Source organism: Lathyrus oleraceus, unplaced genomic scaffold (assembly GCF_024323335.1).
Source record: "Lathyrus oleraceus cultivar Zhongwan6 unplaced genomic scaffold, CAAS_Psat_ZW6_1.0 chrUn0261, whole genome shotgun sequence".
NCBI classification, from domain to species: Eukaryota; Viridiplantae; Streptophyta; class Magnoliopsida; order Fabales; family Fabaceae; genus Lathyrus; species Lathyrus oleraceus.
Genome location: NW_026112652.1, coordinates 66,596 through 76,567, shown reverse-complemented (window position 1 = coordinate 76,567; position 9,972 = coordinate 66,596). Strand labels below are relative to the sequence as shown.

Genomic DNA, 9,972 nt, shown 5'->3' with positions numbered 1-9,972 from the left:
TCAGGTGCGATCATACCAGCACTAATGCACCGGATCCCATCAGAACTCCGCAGTTAAGCGTGCTTGGGCGAGAGTAGTACTAGGATGGGTGACCTCCTGGGAAGTCCTTGTGTTGCACCTCTTTTTTTGCGATTTTTTAAATACTTCTTTTATTTCTGTTAATCGGCGTAAAAGAGTCGGAAAAAGTAGGAGAAGACAAGCATTTCAGCGTTAATTATGTTTGTTTGCCGTTAATAAGTGAAAGAAATAAAATATATACAATCAAAGCGCATGAGATATCAGGTGCGATCATACCAGCACTAATGCACGGATCCCATCAGAACTCCGCAGTTAAGCGTGCTTGGGCGAGAGTGGAGTAGTACTAGGATGGGTGACCTCCTGGGAAGTCCTTGTGTTGCACCTCTTTTTTTGCGATTTTTTAAATACTTCTTTTTATTTCTGTTAATCGGCGTAAAAGAGTCGGAAAAAGTAGGAGAAGACAAGCATTTCAGCGTTAATTATGTTTGTTTTGCCGTTAATAAGTGAAAGAAATAAAAATATACAATCAAAGCGCATGAGATATCAGGTGCGATCATACCAGCACTAATGCACCGGATCCCATCAGAACTCCGCAGTTAAGCGTGCTTGGGCGAGAGTAGTACTAGGATGGGTGACCTTCTGGGAAGTCCTTGTGTTGCACCTCTTTTTTTGCGATTTTTTAAATACTTCTTTTTATTTCTGTTAATCGGCGTAAAAGAGTCGGAAAAAGTAGGAGAAGACAAGCATTTCAGCGTTAATTATGTTTGTTTTGCGTTAATAAGTGAAAGAAATAAAATATATACAATCAAAGCGCATGAGATATCAGGTGCGATCATACCAGCACTAATGCACCGGATCCCATCAGAACTCCGCAGTTAAGCGTGCTTGGGCGAGGAGTAGTACTAGGATGGGTGACCTCCTGGGAAGTCCTTGTGTTGCACCTCTTTTTTTGCGATTTTTAAATACTTCTTTTTATTTCTGTTAATCGGCGTAAAAGAGTCGGAAAAAGTAGGAGAAGACAAGCATTTCAGCGTTAATTATGTTTGTTTTGCCGTTAATAAGTGAAAGAAATAAAATATATACAATCAAAGCGCATGAGATATCAGGTGCGATCATACCAGCACTAATGCACCGGATCCCATCAGAACTCCGCAGTTTAAGCGTGCTTGGGCGAGAGTAGTACTAGGATGGGTGACCTCCTGGGAAGTCCTTGTGTGCACCTCTTTTTTTGCGATTTTTTAATACTTCTTTTATTTCTGTTATCGGCGTAAAAGAGTCGGAAAAAGTAGGAGAAGACAGCATTTCAGCGTTAATTATGTTTGTTTTGCCGTTAATAAGTGAAAGAAATAAAATATATACAATCAAAGCGCATGAGATATCAGGTGCGATCATACCAGCACTAATGCACCGGATCCCATCAGAACTCCGCAGTTAAGCGTGCTTGGGCGAGAGTAGTACTAGGATGGGTGACCTCCTGGGAAGTCCTTGTGTTGCACCTCTTTTTTGCGATTTTTTAAATACTTCTTTTTATTTCTGTTAATCGGCGTAAAAGAGTCGGAAAAAGTAGGAGAAGACAAGCATTTCAGCGTTAATTATGTTTGTTTTGCCGTTAATAAGTGAAAGAAATAAAATATATACAATCAAAGCGCATGAGATATCAGGTGCGATCATACCAGCACTAATGCACCGGATCCCATCAGAACTCCGCAGTTAAGCGTGCTTGGGCGAGAGTAGTACTAGGATGGGTGACCTCCTGGGAAGTCCTTGTGTTGCACCTCTTTTTTTGCGATTTTTTAAATACTTTTTTTATTTCTGTTAATCGGCGTAAAAGAGTCGGAAAAAGTAGGAGAAGACAAGCATTTCAGCGTTAATTATGTTTGTTTTGCCGTTAATAAGTGAAAGAAATAAAATATATACAATCAAAGCGCATGAGATATCAGGTGCGATCATACCAGCACTAATGCACCGGATCCCATCAGAACTCCGCAGTTAAGCGTGCTTGGGCGAGAGTAGTACTAGGATGGGTGACCTCCTGGGAAGTCCTTGTGTTGCACCTCTTTTTTGCGATTTTTAAATACTTCTTTTTATTTCTGTTATCGGCGTAAAAGAGTCGGAAAAAGTAGGAGAAGACAAGCATTTCAGCGTTAATTATGTTTGTTTTGCCGTTAATAAGTGAAAGAAATAAAATATATACAATCAAAGCGCATGAGATATCAGGTGCGATCATACCAGCACTAATGCACCGGATCCCATCAGAACTCCGCAGTTAAGCGTGCTTGGGCGAGAGTAGTACTAGGATGGGTGACCTCCTGGGAAGTCCTTGTGTTGCACCTTTTTTTTGCGATTTTTAAATACTTCTTTTTATTTCTGTTAATCGGCGTAAAAGAGTCGGAAAAAAGTAGGAGAAGACAAGCATTTCAGCGTTAATTATGTTTGTTTTGCCGTTAATAAGTGAAAGAAGAAATAAAATATATACAATCAAAGCGCATGAGATATCAGGTGCGATCATACCAGCACTAATGCACCGGATCCCATCAGAACTCCGCAGTTAAGCGTGCTTGGGAGAGAGTAGTACTAGGATGGGTGACCTCCTGGGAAGTCCTTGTGTTGCACCTCTTTTTTTGCGATTTTTTAAATACTTCTTTTTATTTCTGTTAATCGGCGTAAAAGAGTCGGAAAAAGTAGGAGAAGACAAGCATTTCAGCGTTAATTATGTTTGTTTTGCCGTTAATAAGTGAAAGAAATAAATATATACAATCAAAGCGCATGAGATATCAGGTGCGATCATACCAGCACTAATGCACCGGATCCCATCAGAACTCCGCAGTTAAGCGTGCTTGGGTGGGAGAGAGTAGTACTAGGATGGGTGACCTCCTGGGAAGTCCTTGTGTTGCACCTCTTTTTTTGCGATTTTTTAAATACTTCTTTTTATTTCTGTTAATCGGCGTAAAAGAGTCGGAAAAAGTAGAGGAAGACAAGCATTTCAGCGTTAATTATGTTTGTTTTGCCGTTAATAAGTGAAAGAAATAAAATATATACAATCAAAGCGCATGAGATATCAGGTGCGATCATACCAGCACTAATGCACGGATCCCATCAGAACTCCGCAGTTAAGCGTGCTTGGGCGAGAGTAGTACTAGGATGGGTGACCTCCTGGGAAGTCCTTGTGTTGCACCTCTTTTTTTGCGATTTTTTAAATACTTCTTTTTATTTCTGTTAATCGGCGTAAAGAGTCGGAAAAAGTAGGAGAAGACAAGCATTTCAGCGTTAATTATGTTTGTTTTGCCGTTAATAAGTGAAAGAAAAAAAATATATACAATCAAAGCGCATGAGATATCAGGTGCGATCATACCAGCACTAATGCACCGGATCCCATCAGAACTCCGCAGTTAAGCGTGCTTGGGCGAGAGTAGTACTAGGATGGGTGACCTCCTGGGAAGTCCTTGTGTTGCACCTCTTTTTTTGCGATTTTTTAAATACTTCTTTTTATTTCTGTTAATCGGCGTAAAAGAGTCGGAAAAAGTAGGAGAAGACAAGCATTTCAGCGTTAATTATGTTTGTTTTGCCGTTAATAAGTGAAAGAAATAAAATATATACAATCAAAGCGCATGAGATATCAGGTGCGATCATACCAGCACTAATGCACGGATCCCATCAGAACTCCGCAGTTAAGCGTGCTTGGGCGAGAGTAGAGTAGTACTAGGATGGGTGACCTCCTGGGAAGTCCTTGTGTTGCACCTCTTTTTTGCGATTTTTTAAATACTTCTTTTTATTTCTGTTAATCGGCGTAAAAGAGTCGGAAAAAGTAGGAGAAGACAAGCATTTCAGCGTTAATTATGTTTGTTTTGCCGTTAATAAGTGAAAGAAATAAAATATATACAATCAAAGCGCATGAGATATCAGGTGCGATCATACCAGCACTAATGCACCGGATCCCATCAGAACTCCGCAGTTAAGCGTGCTTGGGCGAGAGTAGTACTAGGATGGGTGACCTCCTGGGAAGTCCTTGTGTTGCACCTCTTTTTTGTGATTTTTTAAATACTTCTTTTTATTTCTGTTAATCGGCGTAAAAGAGTCGGAAAAAGTAGGAGAAGACAAGCATTTCAGCGTTAATTATGTTTGTTTTGCCGTTAATAAGTGAAAGAAATAAAATATATACAATCAAAGCGCATGAGATATCAGGTGCGATCATACCAGCACTAATGCACCGGATCCCATCAGAACTCCGCAGTTAAGCGTGCTTGGGAGAGAGTAGTACTAGGATGGGTGACCTCCTGGGAAGTCCTTGTGTTGCACCTCTTTTTTTGCGATTTTTTAAATACTTCTTTTTATTTCTGTTAATCGGCGTAAAAGAGTCGGAAAAAGTAGGAGAAGACAAGCATTTCAGCGTTAATTATGTTTGTTTTGCCGTTAATAAGTGAAAGAAATAAAATATATACAATCAAAGCGCATGAGATATCAGGTGCGATCATACCAGCACTAATGCACCGGATCCCATCAGAACTCCGCAGTTAAGCGTGCTTGGGAGAGAGTAGTACTAGGATGGGTGACCTCCTGGGAAGTCCTTGTGTTGCACCTCTTTTTTTGCGATTTTTTAAATACTTCTTTTTATTTCTGTTAATCGGCGTAAAAGAGTCGGAAAAAGTAGGAGAAGACAAGCATTTCAGCGTTAATTATGTTGTTTTGCCGTTAATAAGTGAAAGAAATAAAAATATACAATCAAAGCGCATGAGATATCAGGTGCGATCATACCAGCACTAATGCACCGGATCCCATCAGAACTCCGCAGTTAAGCGTGCTTGGGCGAGAGTAGTACTAGGATGGGTGACCTCCTGGGAAGTCCTTGTGTTGCACCTCTTTTTTTGCGATTTTTTAAATACTTCTTTTTATTTCTGTTAATCGGCGTAAAAGAGTCGGAAAAAGTAGGAGAAGACAAGCATTTCAGCGTTAATTATGTTTGTTTTGCCGTTAATAAGTGAAAGAAATAAAATATATACAATCAAAGCGCATGAGATATCAGGTGCGATCATACCAGCACTAATGCACCGGATCCATCAGAACTCCGCAGTTAAGCGTGCTTGGGCGAGAGTAGTACTAGGATGGGTGACCTCCTGGGAAGTCCTTGTGTTGCACCTCTTTTTTTGCGATTTTTTAAATACTTTTTTATTTCTGTTAATCGGCGTAAAAGAGTCGGAAAAAAGTAGGAGAAGACAAGCATTTCAGCGTTAATTATGTTTGTTTTGCCGTTAATAAGTGAAAGAAATAAAATATATACAATCAAAGCGCATGAGATATCAGGTGCGATCATACCAGCACTAATGCACCGGATCCCATCAGAACTCCGCAATTAAGCGTGCTTGGGCGAGAGTAGTACTAGGATGGGTGACCTCCTGGGAAGTCCTTGTGTTGCACCTCTTTTTTTGCGATTTTTTAAAAATACTTCTTTTTATTTCTGTTAATCGGCGTAAAAGAGTCGGAAAAAGTAGGAGAAGACAAGCATTTCAGCGTTAATTATGTTTGTTTTGCCGTTAATAAGTGAAAGAAATAAAATATATACAATCAAAGCGCATGAGATATCAGGTGCGATCATACCAGCACTAATGCACCGGATCCCATCAGAACTCCGCAGTTAAGCGTGCTTGGGCGAGAGTAGTACTAGGATGGGTGACCTCCTGGGAAGTCCTTGTGTTGCACCTCTTTTTTGCGATTTTTAAATACTTCTTTTTATTTCTGTTAATCGGCGTAAAAGAGTCGGAAAAAGTAGGAGAAGACAAGCATTTCAGCGTTAATTATGTTTGTTTTGCCGTTAATAAGTGAAAGAAATAAAATATATACAATCAAAGCGCATGAGATATCAGGTGCGATCATACCAGCACTAATGCACCGGATCCCATCAGAACTCCGCAGTTAAGCGTGCTTGGGCGAGAGTAGTACTAGGATGGGTGACCTCCTGGGAAGTCCTTGTGTTGCACCTCTTTTTTTGCGATTTTTTAAATACTTCTTTTTATTTCTGTTAATCGGCGTAAAAGAGTCGGAAAAAGTAGGAGAAGACAAGCATTTCAGCGTTAATTATGTTTGTTTTGCCGTTAATAAGTGAAAGAAATAAAATATATACAATCAAAGCGCATGAGATATCAGGTGCGATCATACCAGCACTAATGCACCGGATCCCATCAGAACTCCGCAGTTAAGCGTGCTTGGGCGAGAGTAGTACTAGGATGGGTGACCTCCTGGGAAGTCCTTGTGTTGCACCTCTTTTTTTGCGATTTTTTAAAATACTTCTTTATTTCTGTTAATCGGCGTAAAAGAGTCGGAAAAAGTAGGAGAAGACAAGCATTTCAGCGTTAATTATGTTTGTTTGCCGTTAATAAGTGAAAGAAATAAAATATATACAATCAAAGCGCATGAGATATCAGGTGCGATCATACCAGCACTAATGCACGGATCCCATCAGAACTCCGCAGTTAAGCGTGCTTGGGGCGAGAGTAGTACTAGGATGGGTGACCTCCTGGGAAGTCCTTGTGTTGCACCTCTTTTTTTGCGATTTTTTAAATACTTCTTTTATTTCTGTTAATCGGCGTAAAAGAGTCGGAAAAAGTAGGAGAAGACAAGCATTTCAGCGTTAATTATGTTGTTTTGCCGTTAATAAGTGAAAGAAATAAAATATATACAATCAAAGCGCATGAGATATCAGGTGCGATCATACCAGCACTAATGCACCGGATCCCATCAGAACTCCGCAGTTAAGCGTGCTGGGGCGAGAGTAGTACTAGGATGGGTGACCTCCTGGGAAGTCCTTGTGTTGCACCTCTTTTTTTGCGATTTTTTAAATACTTCTTTTTATTTCTGTTAATCGGCGTAAAAGAGTCGGAAAAAGTAGGAGAAGACAAGCATTTCAGCGTTAATTATGTTTGTTTTGCCGTTAATAAGTGAAAGAAATAAAATATATACAATCAAAGCGCATGAGATATCAGGTGCGATCATACCAGCACTAATGCACCGGATCCCATCAGAACTCCGCAGTTAAGCGTGCTTGGGGCGAGAGTAGTACTAGGATGGGTGACCTCCTGGGAAGTCCTTGTGTTGCACCTCTTTTTGCGATTTTTTAAATACTTCTTTTTATTTCTGTTAATCGGCGTAAAAGAGTCGGAAAAAAGTAGGAGAAGACAAGCATTTCAGCGTTAATTATGTTTGTTTTGCCGTTAATAAGTGAAAGAAATAAAATATATACAATCAAAGCGCATGAGATATCAGGTGCGATCATACCAGCACTAATGCACCGGATCCCATCAGAACTCCGCAGTTAAGCGTGCTTGGGCGAGAGTAGTACTAGGATGGGTGACCTCCTGGGAAGTCCTTGTGTTGCACCTCTTTTTTGCGATTTTTAAATACTTCTTTTTATTTCTGTTAATCGGCGTAAAAGAGTCGGAAAAAGTAGGAGAAGACAAGCATTTCAGCGTTAATTATGTTTGTTTTGCCGTTAATAAGTGAAAGAAATAAAATATATACAATCAAAGCGCATGAGATATCAGGTGCGATCATACCAGCACTAATGCACCGGATCCCATCAGAACTCCGCAGTTAAGCGTGCTTGGGCGAGAGTAGTACTAGGATGGGTGACCTCCTGGGAAGTCCTTGTGTTGCACCTCTTTTTTTGCGATTTTTTAAATACTTCTTTTTATTTCTGTTAATCGGCGTAAAAGAGTCGAAAAAGTAGGAGAAGACAAGCATTTCAGCGTTAATTATGTTTGTTTTGCCGTTAATAAGTGAAAGAAATAAAATATATACAATCAAAGCGCATGAGATATCAGGTGCGATCATACCAGCACTAATGCACCGATCCCATCAGAACTCCGCAGTTAAGCGTGCTTGGGCGAGAGTAGTACTAGGATGGGTGACCTCCTGGGCGTTAATTATGTTTGTTTTGCCGTTAATAAGTGAAAGAAATAAAATATATACAATCAAAGCGCATGAGATATCAGGTGCGATCATACCAGCACTAATGCACCGGATCCCATCAGAACTCCGCAGTTAAGCGTGCTTGGGCGAGAGTAGTACTAGGATGGGTGACCTCCTGGGAAGTCCTTGTGTTGCACCTCTTTTTTTGCGATTTTTTAAATACTTCTTTTTATTTCTGTTAATCGGCGTAAAAGAGTCGGAAAAAGTAGGAGAAGACAAGCATTTCAGCGTTAATTATGTTTGTTTTGCCGTTAATAAGTGAAAGAAATAAAATATATACAATCAAAGCGCATGAGATATCAGGTGCGATCATACCAGCACTAATGCACCGGATCCCATCAGAACTCCGCAGTTAAGCGTGCTTGGGCGAGAGTAGTACTAGGATGGGTGACCTCCTGGGAAGTCCTTGTGTTGCACCTCTTTTTTTGCGATTTTTAAATACTTCTTTTTATTTCTGTTAATCGGCGTAAAAGAGTCGGAAAAAGTAGGAGAAGACAAGCATTTCAGCGTTAATTATGTTTGTTTTGCCGTTAATAAGTGAAAGAAATAAAATATATACAATCAAAGCGCATGAGATATCAGGTGCGATCATACCAGCACTAATGCACCGGATCCCATCAGAACTCCGCAGTTAAGCGTGCTTGGGCGAGAGTAGTACTAGGATGGGTGACCTCCTGGGAAGTCCTTGTGTTGCACCTCTTTTTTTGCGATTTTTTAAATACTTCTTTTTATTTCTGTTAATCGGCGTAAAAGAGTCGGAAAAGTAGGAGAAGACAAGCATTTCAGCGTTAATTATGTTTGTTTTGCCGTTAATAAGTGAAAGAAATAAAATATATACAATCAAAGCGCATGAGATATCAGGTGCGATCATACCAGCACTAATGCACCGGATCCCATCAGAACTCCGCAGTTAAGCGTGCTTGGGCGAGAGTAGTACTAGGATGGGTGACCTCCTGGGAAGTCCTTGTGTTGCACCTCTTTTTTTGCGATTTTTTAAATACTTCTTTTTATTTCTGTTAATCGGCGTAAAAGAGTCGGAAAAAGTAGGAGAAGACAAGCATTTCAGCGTTAATTATGTTTGTTTTGCCGTTAATAAGTGAAAGAAATAAAATATATACAATCAAAGCGCATGAGATATCAGGTGCGATCATACCAGCACTAATGCACCGGATCCCATCAGAACTCCGCAGTTAAGCGTGCTTGGGCGAGAGTAGTACTAGGATGGGTGACCTCCTGGGAAGTCCTTGTGTTGCACCTCTTTTTTTGCGATTTTTTAAATACTTCTTTTTATTTCTGTTAATCGGCGTAAAAGAGTCGGAAAAAGTAGGAGAAGACAAGCATTTCAGCGTTAATTATGTTTGTTTTGCCGTTAATAAGTGAAAGAAATAAAATATATACAATCAAAGCGCATGAGATATCAGGTGCGATCATACCAGCACTAATGCACCGGATCCCATCAGAACTCCGCAGTTAAGCGTGCTTGGGCGAGAGTAGTACTAGGATGGGTGACCTCCTGGGAAGTCCTTGTGTTGCACCTCTTTTTTTGCGATTTTTTAAATACTTCTTTTTATTTCTGTTAATCGGCGTAAAAGAGTCGGAAAAAGTAGGAGAAGACAAGCATTTCAGCGTTAATTATGTTTGTTTTGCCGTTAATAAGTGAAAGAAATAAAATATATACAATCAAAGCGCATGAGATATCAGGTGCGATCATACCAGCACTAATGCACCGGATCCCATCAGAACTCCGCAGTTAAGCGTGCTTGGGCGAGAGTAGTACTAGGATGGGTGACCTCCTGGGCGTTAATTATGTTTGTTTTGCCGTTAATAAGTGAAAGAAATAAAATATATACAATCAAAGCGCATGAGATATCAGGTGCGATCATACCAGCACTAATGCACCGGATCCCATCAGAACTCCGCAGTTAAGCGTGCTTGGGCGAGAGTAGTACTAGGATGGGTGACCTCCTGGGAAGTCCTTGTGTTGCACCTCTTTTT

The 9,972-nt window shown here is 40.3% G+C and overlaps 35 non-coding genes and 2 pseudogenes across 35 annotated transcripts; all 37 read left to right on the top strand.

Moving 5' to 3' along the window:
* Positions 1–2: 2 nt before the first annotated feature.
* LOC127113266 (5S ribosomal RNA) lies at positions 3–121 on the top strand. The gene has a single exon (XR_007799386.1). It is a non-coding gene; the product is annotated as a 5S ribosomal RNA (ribosomal RNA).
* A 159-nt stretch (positions 122–280) lies between these two features.
* Positions 281–403, top strand: LOC127113286 (5S ribosomal RNA). The gene has a single exon (XR_007799406.1). It is a non-coding gene; the product is annotated as a 5S ribosomal RNA (ribosomal RNA).
* Positions 404–563: 160 nt separating this feature from the next.
* Positions 564–682, top strand: LOC127113268 (5S ribosomal RNA). Its single transcript, XR_007799388.1, has one exon. It is a non-coding gene; the product is annotated as a 5S ribosomal RNA (ribosomal RNA).
* Positions 683–842: 160 nt separating this feature from the next.
* LOC127113278 (5S ribosomal RNA) lies at positions 843–962 on the top strand. The gene has a single exon (XR_007799398.1). It is a non-coding gene; the product is annotated as a 5S ribosomal RNA (ribosomal RNA).
* Positions 963–1,122: 160 nt separating this feature from the next.
* LOC127113284 (5S ribosomal RNA) lies at positions 1,123–1,241 on the top strand. The gene has a single exon (XR_007799404.1). It is a non-coding gene; the product is annotated as a 5S ribosomal RNA (ribosomal RNA).
* Positions 1,242–1,398: 157 nt separating this feature from the next.
* LOC127113265 (5S ribosomal RNA) lies at positions 1,399–1,517 on the top strand. Its single transcript, XR_007799385.1, has one exon. It is a non-coding gene; the product is annotated as a 5S ribosomal RNA (ribosomal RNA).
* Positions 1,518–1,677: 160 nt separating this feature from the next.
* Positions 1,678–1,796, top strand: LOC127113264 (5S ribosomal RNA). The gene has a single exon (XR_007799384.1). It is a non-coding gene; the product is annotated as a 5S ribosomal RNA (ribosomal RNA).
* A 160-nt stretch (positions 1,797–1,956) lies between these two features.
* LOC127113263 (5S ribosomal RNA) lies at positions 1,957–2,075 on the top strand. Its single transcript, XR_007799383.1, has one exon. It is a non-coding gene; the product is annotated as a 5S ribosomal RNA (ribosomal RNA).
* Positions 2,076–2,233: 158 nt separating this feature from the next.
* Positions 2,234–2,352, top strand: LOC127113267 (5S ribosomal RNA). The gene has a single exon (XR_007799387.1). It is a non-coding gene; the product is annotated as a 5S ribosomal RNA (ribosomal RNA).
* A 163-nt stretch (positions 2,353–2,515) lies between these two features.
* On the top strand, positions 2,516–2,634 carry LOC127113277 (5S ribosomal RNA). The gene has a single exon (XR_007799397.1). It is a non-coding gene; the product is annotated as a 5S ribosomal RNA (ribosomal RNA).
* Positions 2,635–2,794: 160 nt separating this feature from the next.
* LOC127113283 (5S ribosomal RNA) lies at positions 2,795–2,917 on the top strand. The gene has a single exon (XR_007799403.1). It is a non-coding gene; the product is annotated as a 5S ribosomal RNA (ribosomal RNA).
* A 161-nt stretch (positions 2,918–3,078) lies between these two features.
* On the top strand, positions 3,079–3,196 carry LOC127113279 (5S ribosomal RNA). The gene has a single exon (XR_007799399.1). It is a non-coding gene; the product is annotated as a 5S ribosomal RNA (ribosomal RNA).
* Positions 3,197–3,356: 160 nt separating this feature from the next.
* LOC127113262 (5S ribosomal RNA) lies at positions 3,357–3,475 on the top strand. The gene has a single exon (XR_007799382.1). It is a non-coding gene; the product is annotated as a 5S ribosomal RNA (ribosomal RNA).
* Positions 3,476–3,636: 161 nt separating this feature from the next.
* Positions 3,637–3,759, top strand: LOC127113285 (5S ribosomal RNA). The gene has a single exon (XR_007799405.1). It is a non-coding gene; the product is annotated as a 5S ribosomal RNA (ribosomal RNA).
* Positions 3,760–3,919: 160 nt separating this feature from the next.
* Positions 3,920–4,038, top strand: LOC127113261 (5S ribosomal RNA). Its single transcript, XR_007799381.1, has one exon. It is a non-coding gene; the product is annotated as a 5S ribosomal RNA (ribosomal RNA).
* A 160-nt stretch (positions 4,039–4,198) lies between these two features.
* On the top strand, positions 4,199–4,317 carry LOC127113275 (5S ribosomal RNA). Its single transcript, XR_007799395.1, has one exon. It is a non-coding gene; the product is annotated as a 5S ribosomal RNA (ribosomal RNA).
* A 161-nt stretch (positions 4,318–4,478) lies between these two features.
* On the top strand, positions 4,479–4,597 carry LOC127113274 (5S ribosomal RNA). The gene has a single exon (XR_007799394.1). It is a non-coding gene; the product is annotated as a 5S ribosomal RNA (ribosomal RNA).
* Positions 4,598–4,756: 159 nt separating this feature from the next.
* On the top strand, positions 4,757–4,875 carry LOC127113260 (5S ribosomal RNA). The gene has a single exon (XR_007799380.1). It is a non-coding gene; the product is annotated as a 5S ribosomal RNA (ribosomal RNA).
* Positions 4,876–5,036: 161 nt separating this feature from the next.
* Positions 5,037–5,154, top strand: LOC127113280 (5S ribosomal RNA). Its single transcript, XR_007799400.1, has one exon. It is a non-coding gene; the product is annotated as a 5S ribosomal RNA (ribosomal RNA).
* Positions 5,155–5,314: 160 nt separating this feature from the next.
* Positions 5,315–5,433, top strand: LOC127113272 (5S ribosomal RNA). The gene has a single exon (XR_007799392.1). It is a non-coding gene; the product is annotated as a 5S ribosomal RNA (ribosomal RNA).
* A 163-nt stretch (positions 5,434–5,596) lies between these two features.
* On the top strand, positions 5,597–5,715 carry LOC127113258 (5S ribosomal RNA). The gene has a single exon (XR_007799378.1). It is a non-coding gene; the product is annotated as a 5S ribosomal RNA (ribosomal RNA).
* Positions 5,716–5,874: 159 nt separating this feature from the next.
* Positions 5,875–5,993, top strand: LOC127113257 (5S ribosomal RNA). Its single transcript, XR_007799377.1, has one exon. It is a non-coding gene; the product is annotated as a 5S ribosomal RNA (ribosomal RNA).
* A 161-nt stretch (positions 5,994–6,154) lies between these two features.
* On the top strand, positions 6,155–6,273 carry LOC127113256 (5S ribosomal RNA). The gene has a single exon (XR_007799376.1). It is a non-coding gene; the product is annotated as a 5S ribosomal RNA (ribosomal RNA).
* A 159-nt stretch (positions 6,274–6,432) lies between these two features.
* LOC127113281 (5S ribosomal RNA) lies at positions 6,433–6,551 on the top strand. The gene has a single exon (XR_007799401.1). It is a non-coding gene; the product is annotated as a 5S ribosomal RNA (ribosomal RNA).
* A 159-nt stretch (positions 6,552–6,710) lies between these two features.
* Positions 6,711–6,829, top strand: LOC127113269 (5S ribosomal RNA). Its single transcript, XR_007799389.1, has one exon. It is a non-coding gene; the product is annotated as a 5S ribosomal RNA (ribosomal RNA).
* Positions 6,830–6,990: 161 nt separating this feature from the next.
* LOC127113273 (5S ribosomal RNA) lies at positions 6,991–7,110 on the top strand. Its single transcript, XR_007799393.1, has one exon. It is a non-coding gene; the product is annotated as a 5S ribosomal RNA (ribosomal RNA).
* A 160-nt stretch (positions 7,111–7,270) lies between these two features.
* LOC127113255 (5S ribosomal RNA) lies at positions 7,271–7,389 on the top strand. The gene has a single exon (XR_007799375.1). It is a non-coding gene; the product is annotated as a 5S ribosomal RNA (ribosomal RNA).
* A 159-nt stretch (positions 7,390–7,548) lies between these two features.
* On the top strand, positions 7,549–7,667 carry LOC127113254 (5S ribosomal RNA). Its single transcript, XR_007799374.1, has one exon. It is a non-coding gene; the product is annotated as a 5S ribosomal RNA (ribosomal RNA).
* Positions 7,668–7,827: 160 nt separating this feature from the next.
* On the top strand, positions 7,828–7,949 carry LOC127113311 (uncharacterized; annotated as a pseudogene).
* A 49-nt stretch (positions 7,950–7,998) lies between these two features.
* LOC127113253 (5S ribosomal RNA) lies at positions 7,999–8,117 on the top strand. Its single transcript, XR_007799373.1, has one exon. It is a non-coding gene; the product is annotated as a 5S ribosomal RNA (ribosomal RNA).
* A 161-nt stretch (positions 8,118–8,278) lies between these two features.
* LOC127113252 (5S ribosomal RNA) lies at positions 8,279–8,397 on the top strand. Its single transcript, XR_007799372.1, has one exon. It is a non-coding gene; the product is annotated as a 5S ribosomal RNA (ribosomal RNA).
* Positions 8,398–8,557: 160 nt separating this feature from the next.
* Positions 8,558–8,676, top strand: LOC127113251 (5S ribosomal RNA). Its single transcript, XR_007799371.1, has one exon. It is a non-coding gene; the product is annotated as a 5S ribosomal RNA (ribosomal RNA).
* A 160-nt stretch (positions 8,677–8,836) lies between these two features.
* Positions 8,837–8,955, top strand: LOC127113250 (5S ribosomal RNA). The gene has a single exon (XR_007799370.1). It is a non-coding gene; the product is annotated as a 5S ribosomal RNA (ribosomal RNA).
* A 161-nt stretch (positions 8,956–9,116) lies between these two features.
* Positions 9,117–9,235, top strand: LOC127113249 (5S ribosomal RNA). Its single transcript, XR_007799369.1, has one exon. It is a non-coding gene; the product is annotated as a 5S ribosomal RNA (ribosomal RNA).
* A 161-nt stretch (positions 9,236–9,396) lies between these two features.
* On the top strand, positions 9,397–9,515 carry LOC127113247 (5S ribosomal RNA). The gene has a single exon (XR_007799367.1). It is a non-coding gene; the product is annotated as a 5S ribosomal RNA (ribosomal RNA).
* A 161-nt stretch (positions 9,516–9,676) lies between these two features.
* Positions 9,677–9,799, top strand: LOC127113300 (uncharacterized; annotated as a pseudogene).
* Positions 9,800–9,848: 49 nt separating this feature from the next.
* On the top strand, positions 9,849–9,967 carry LOC127113246 (5S ribosomal RNA). Its single transcript, XR_007799366.1, has one exon. It is a non-coding gene; the product is annotated as a 5S ribosomal RNA (ribosomal RNA).
* Positions 9,968–9,972: the final 5 nt, after the last annotated feature.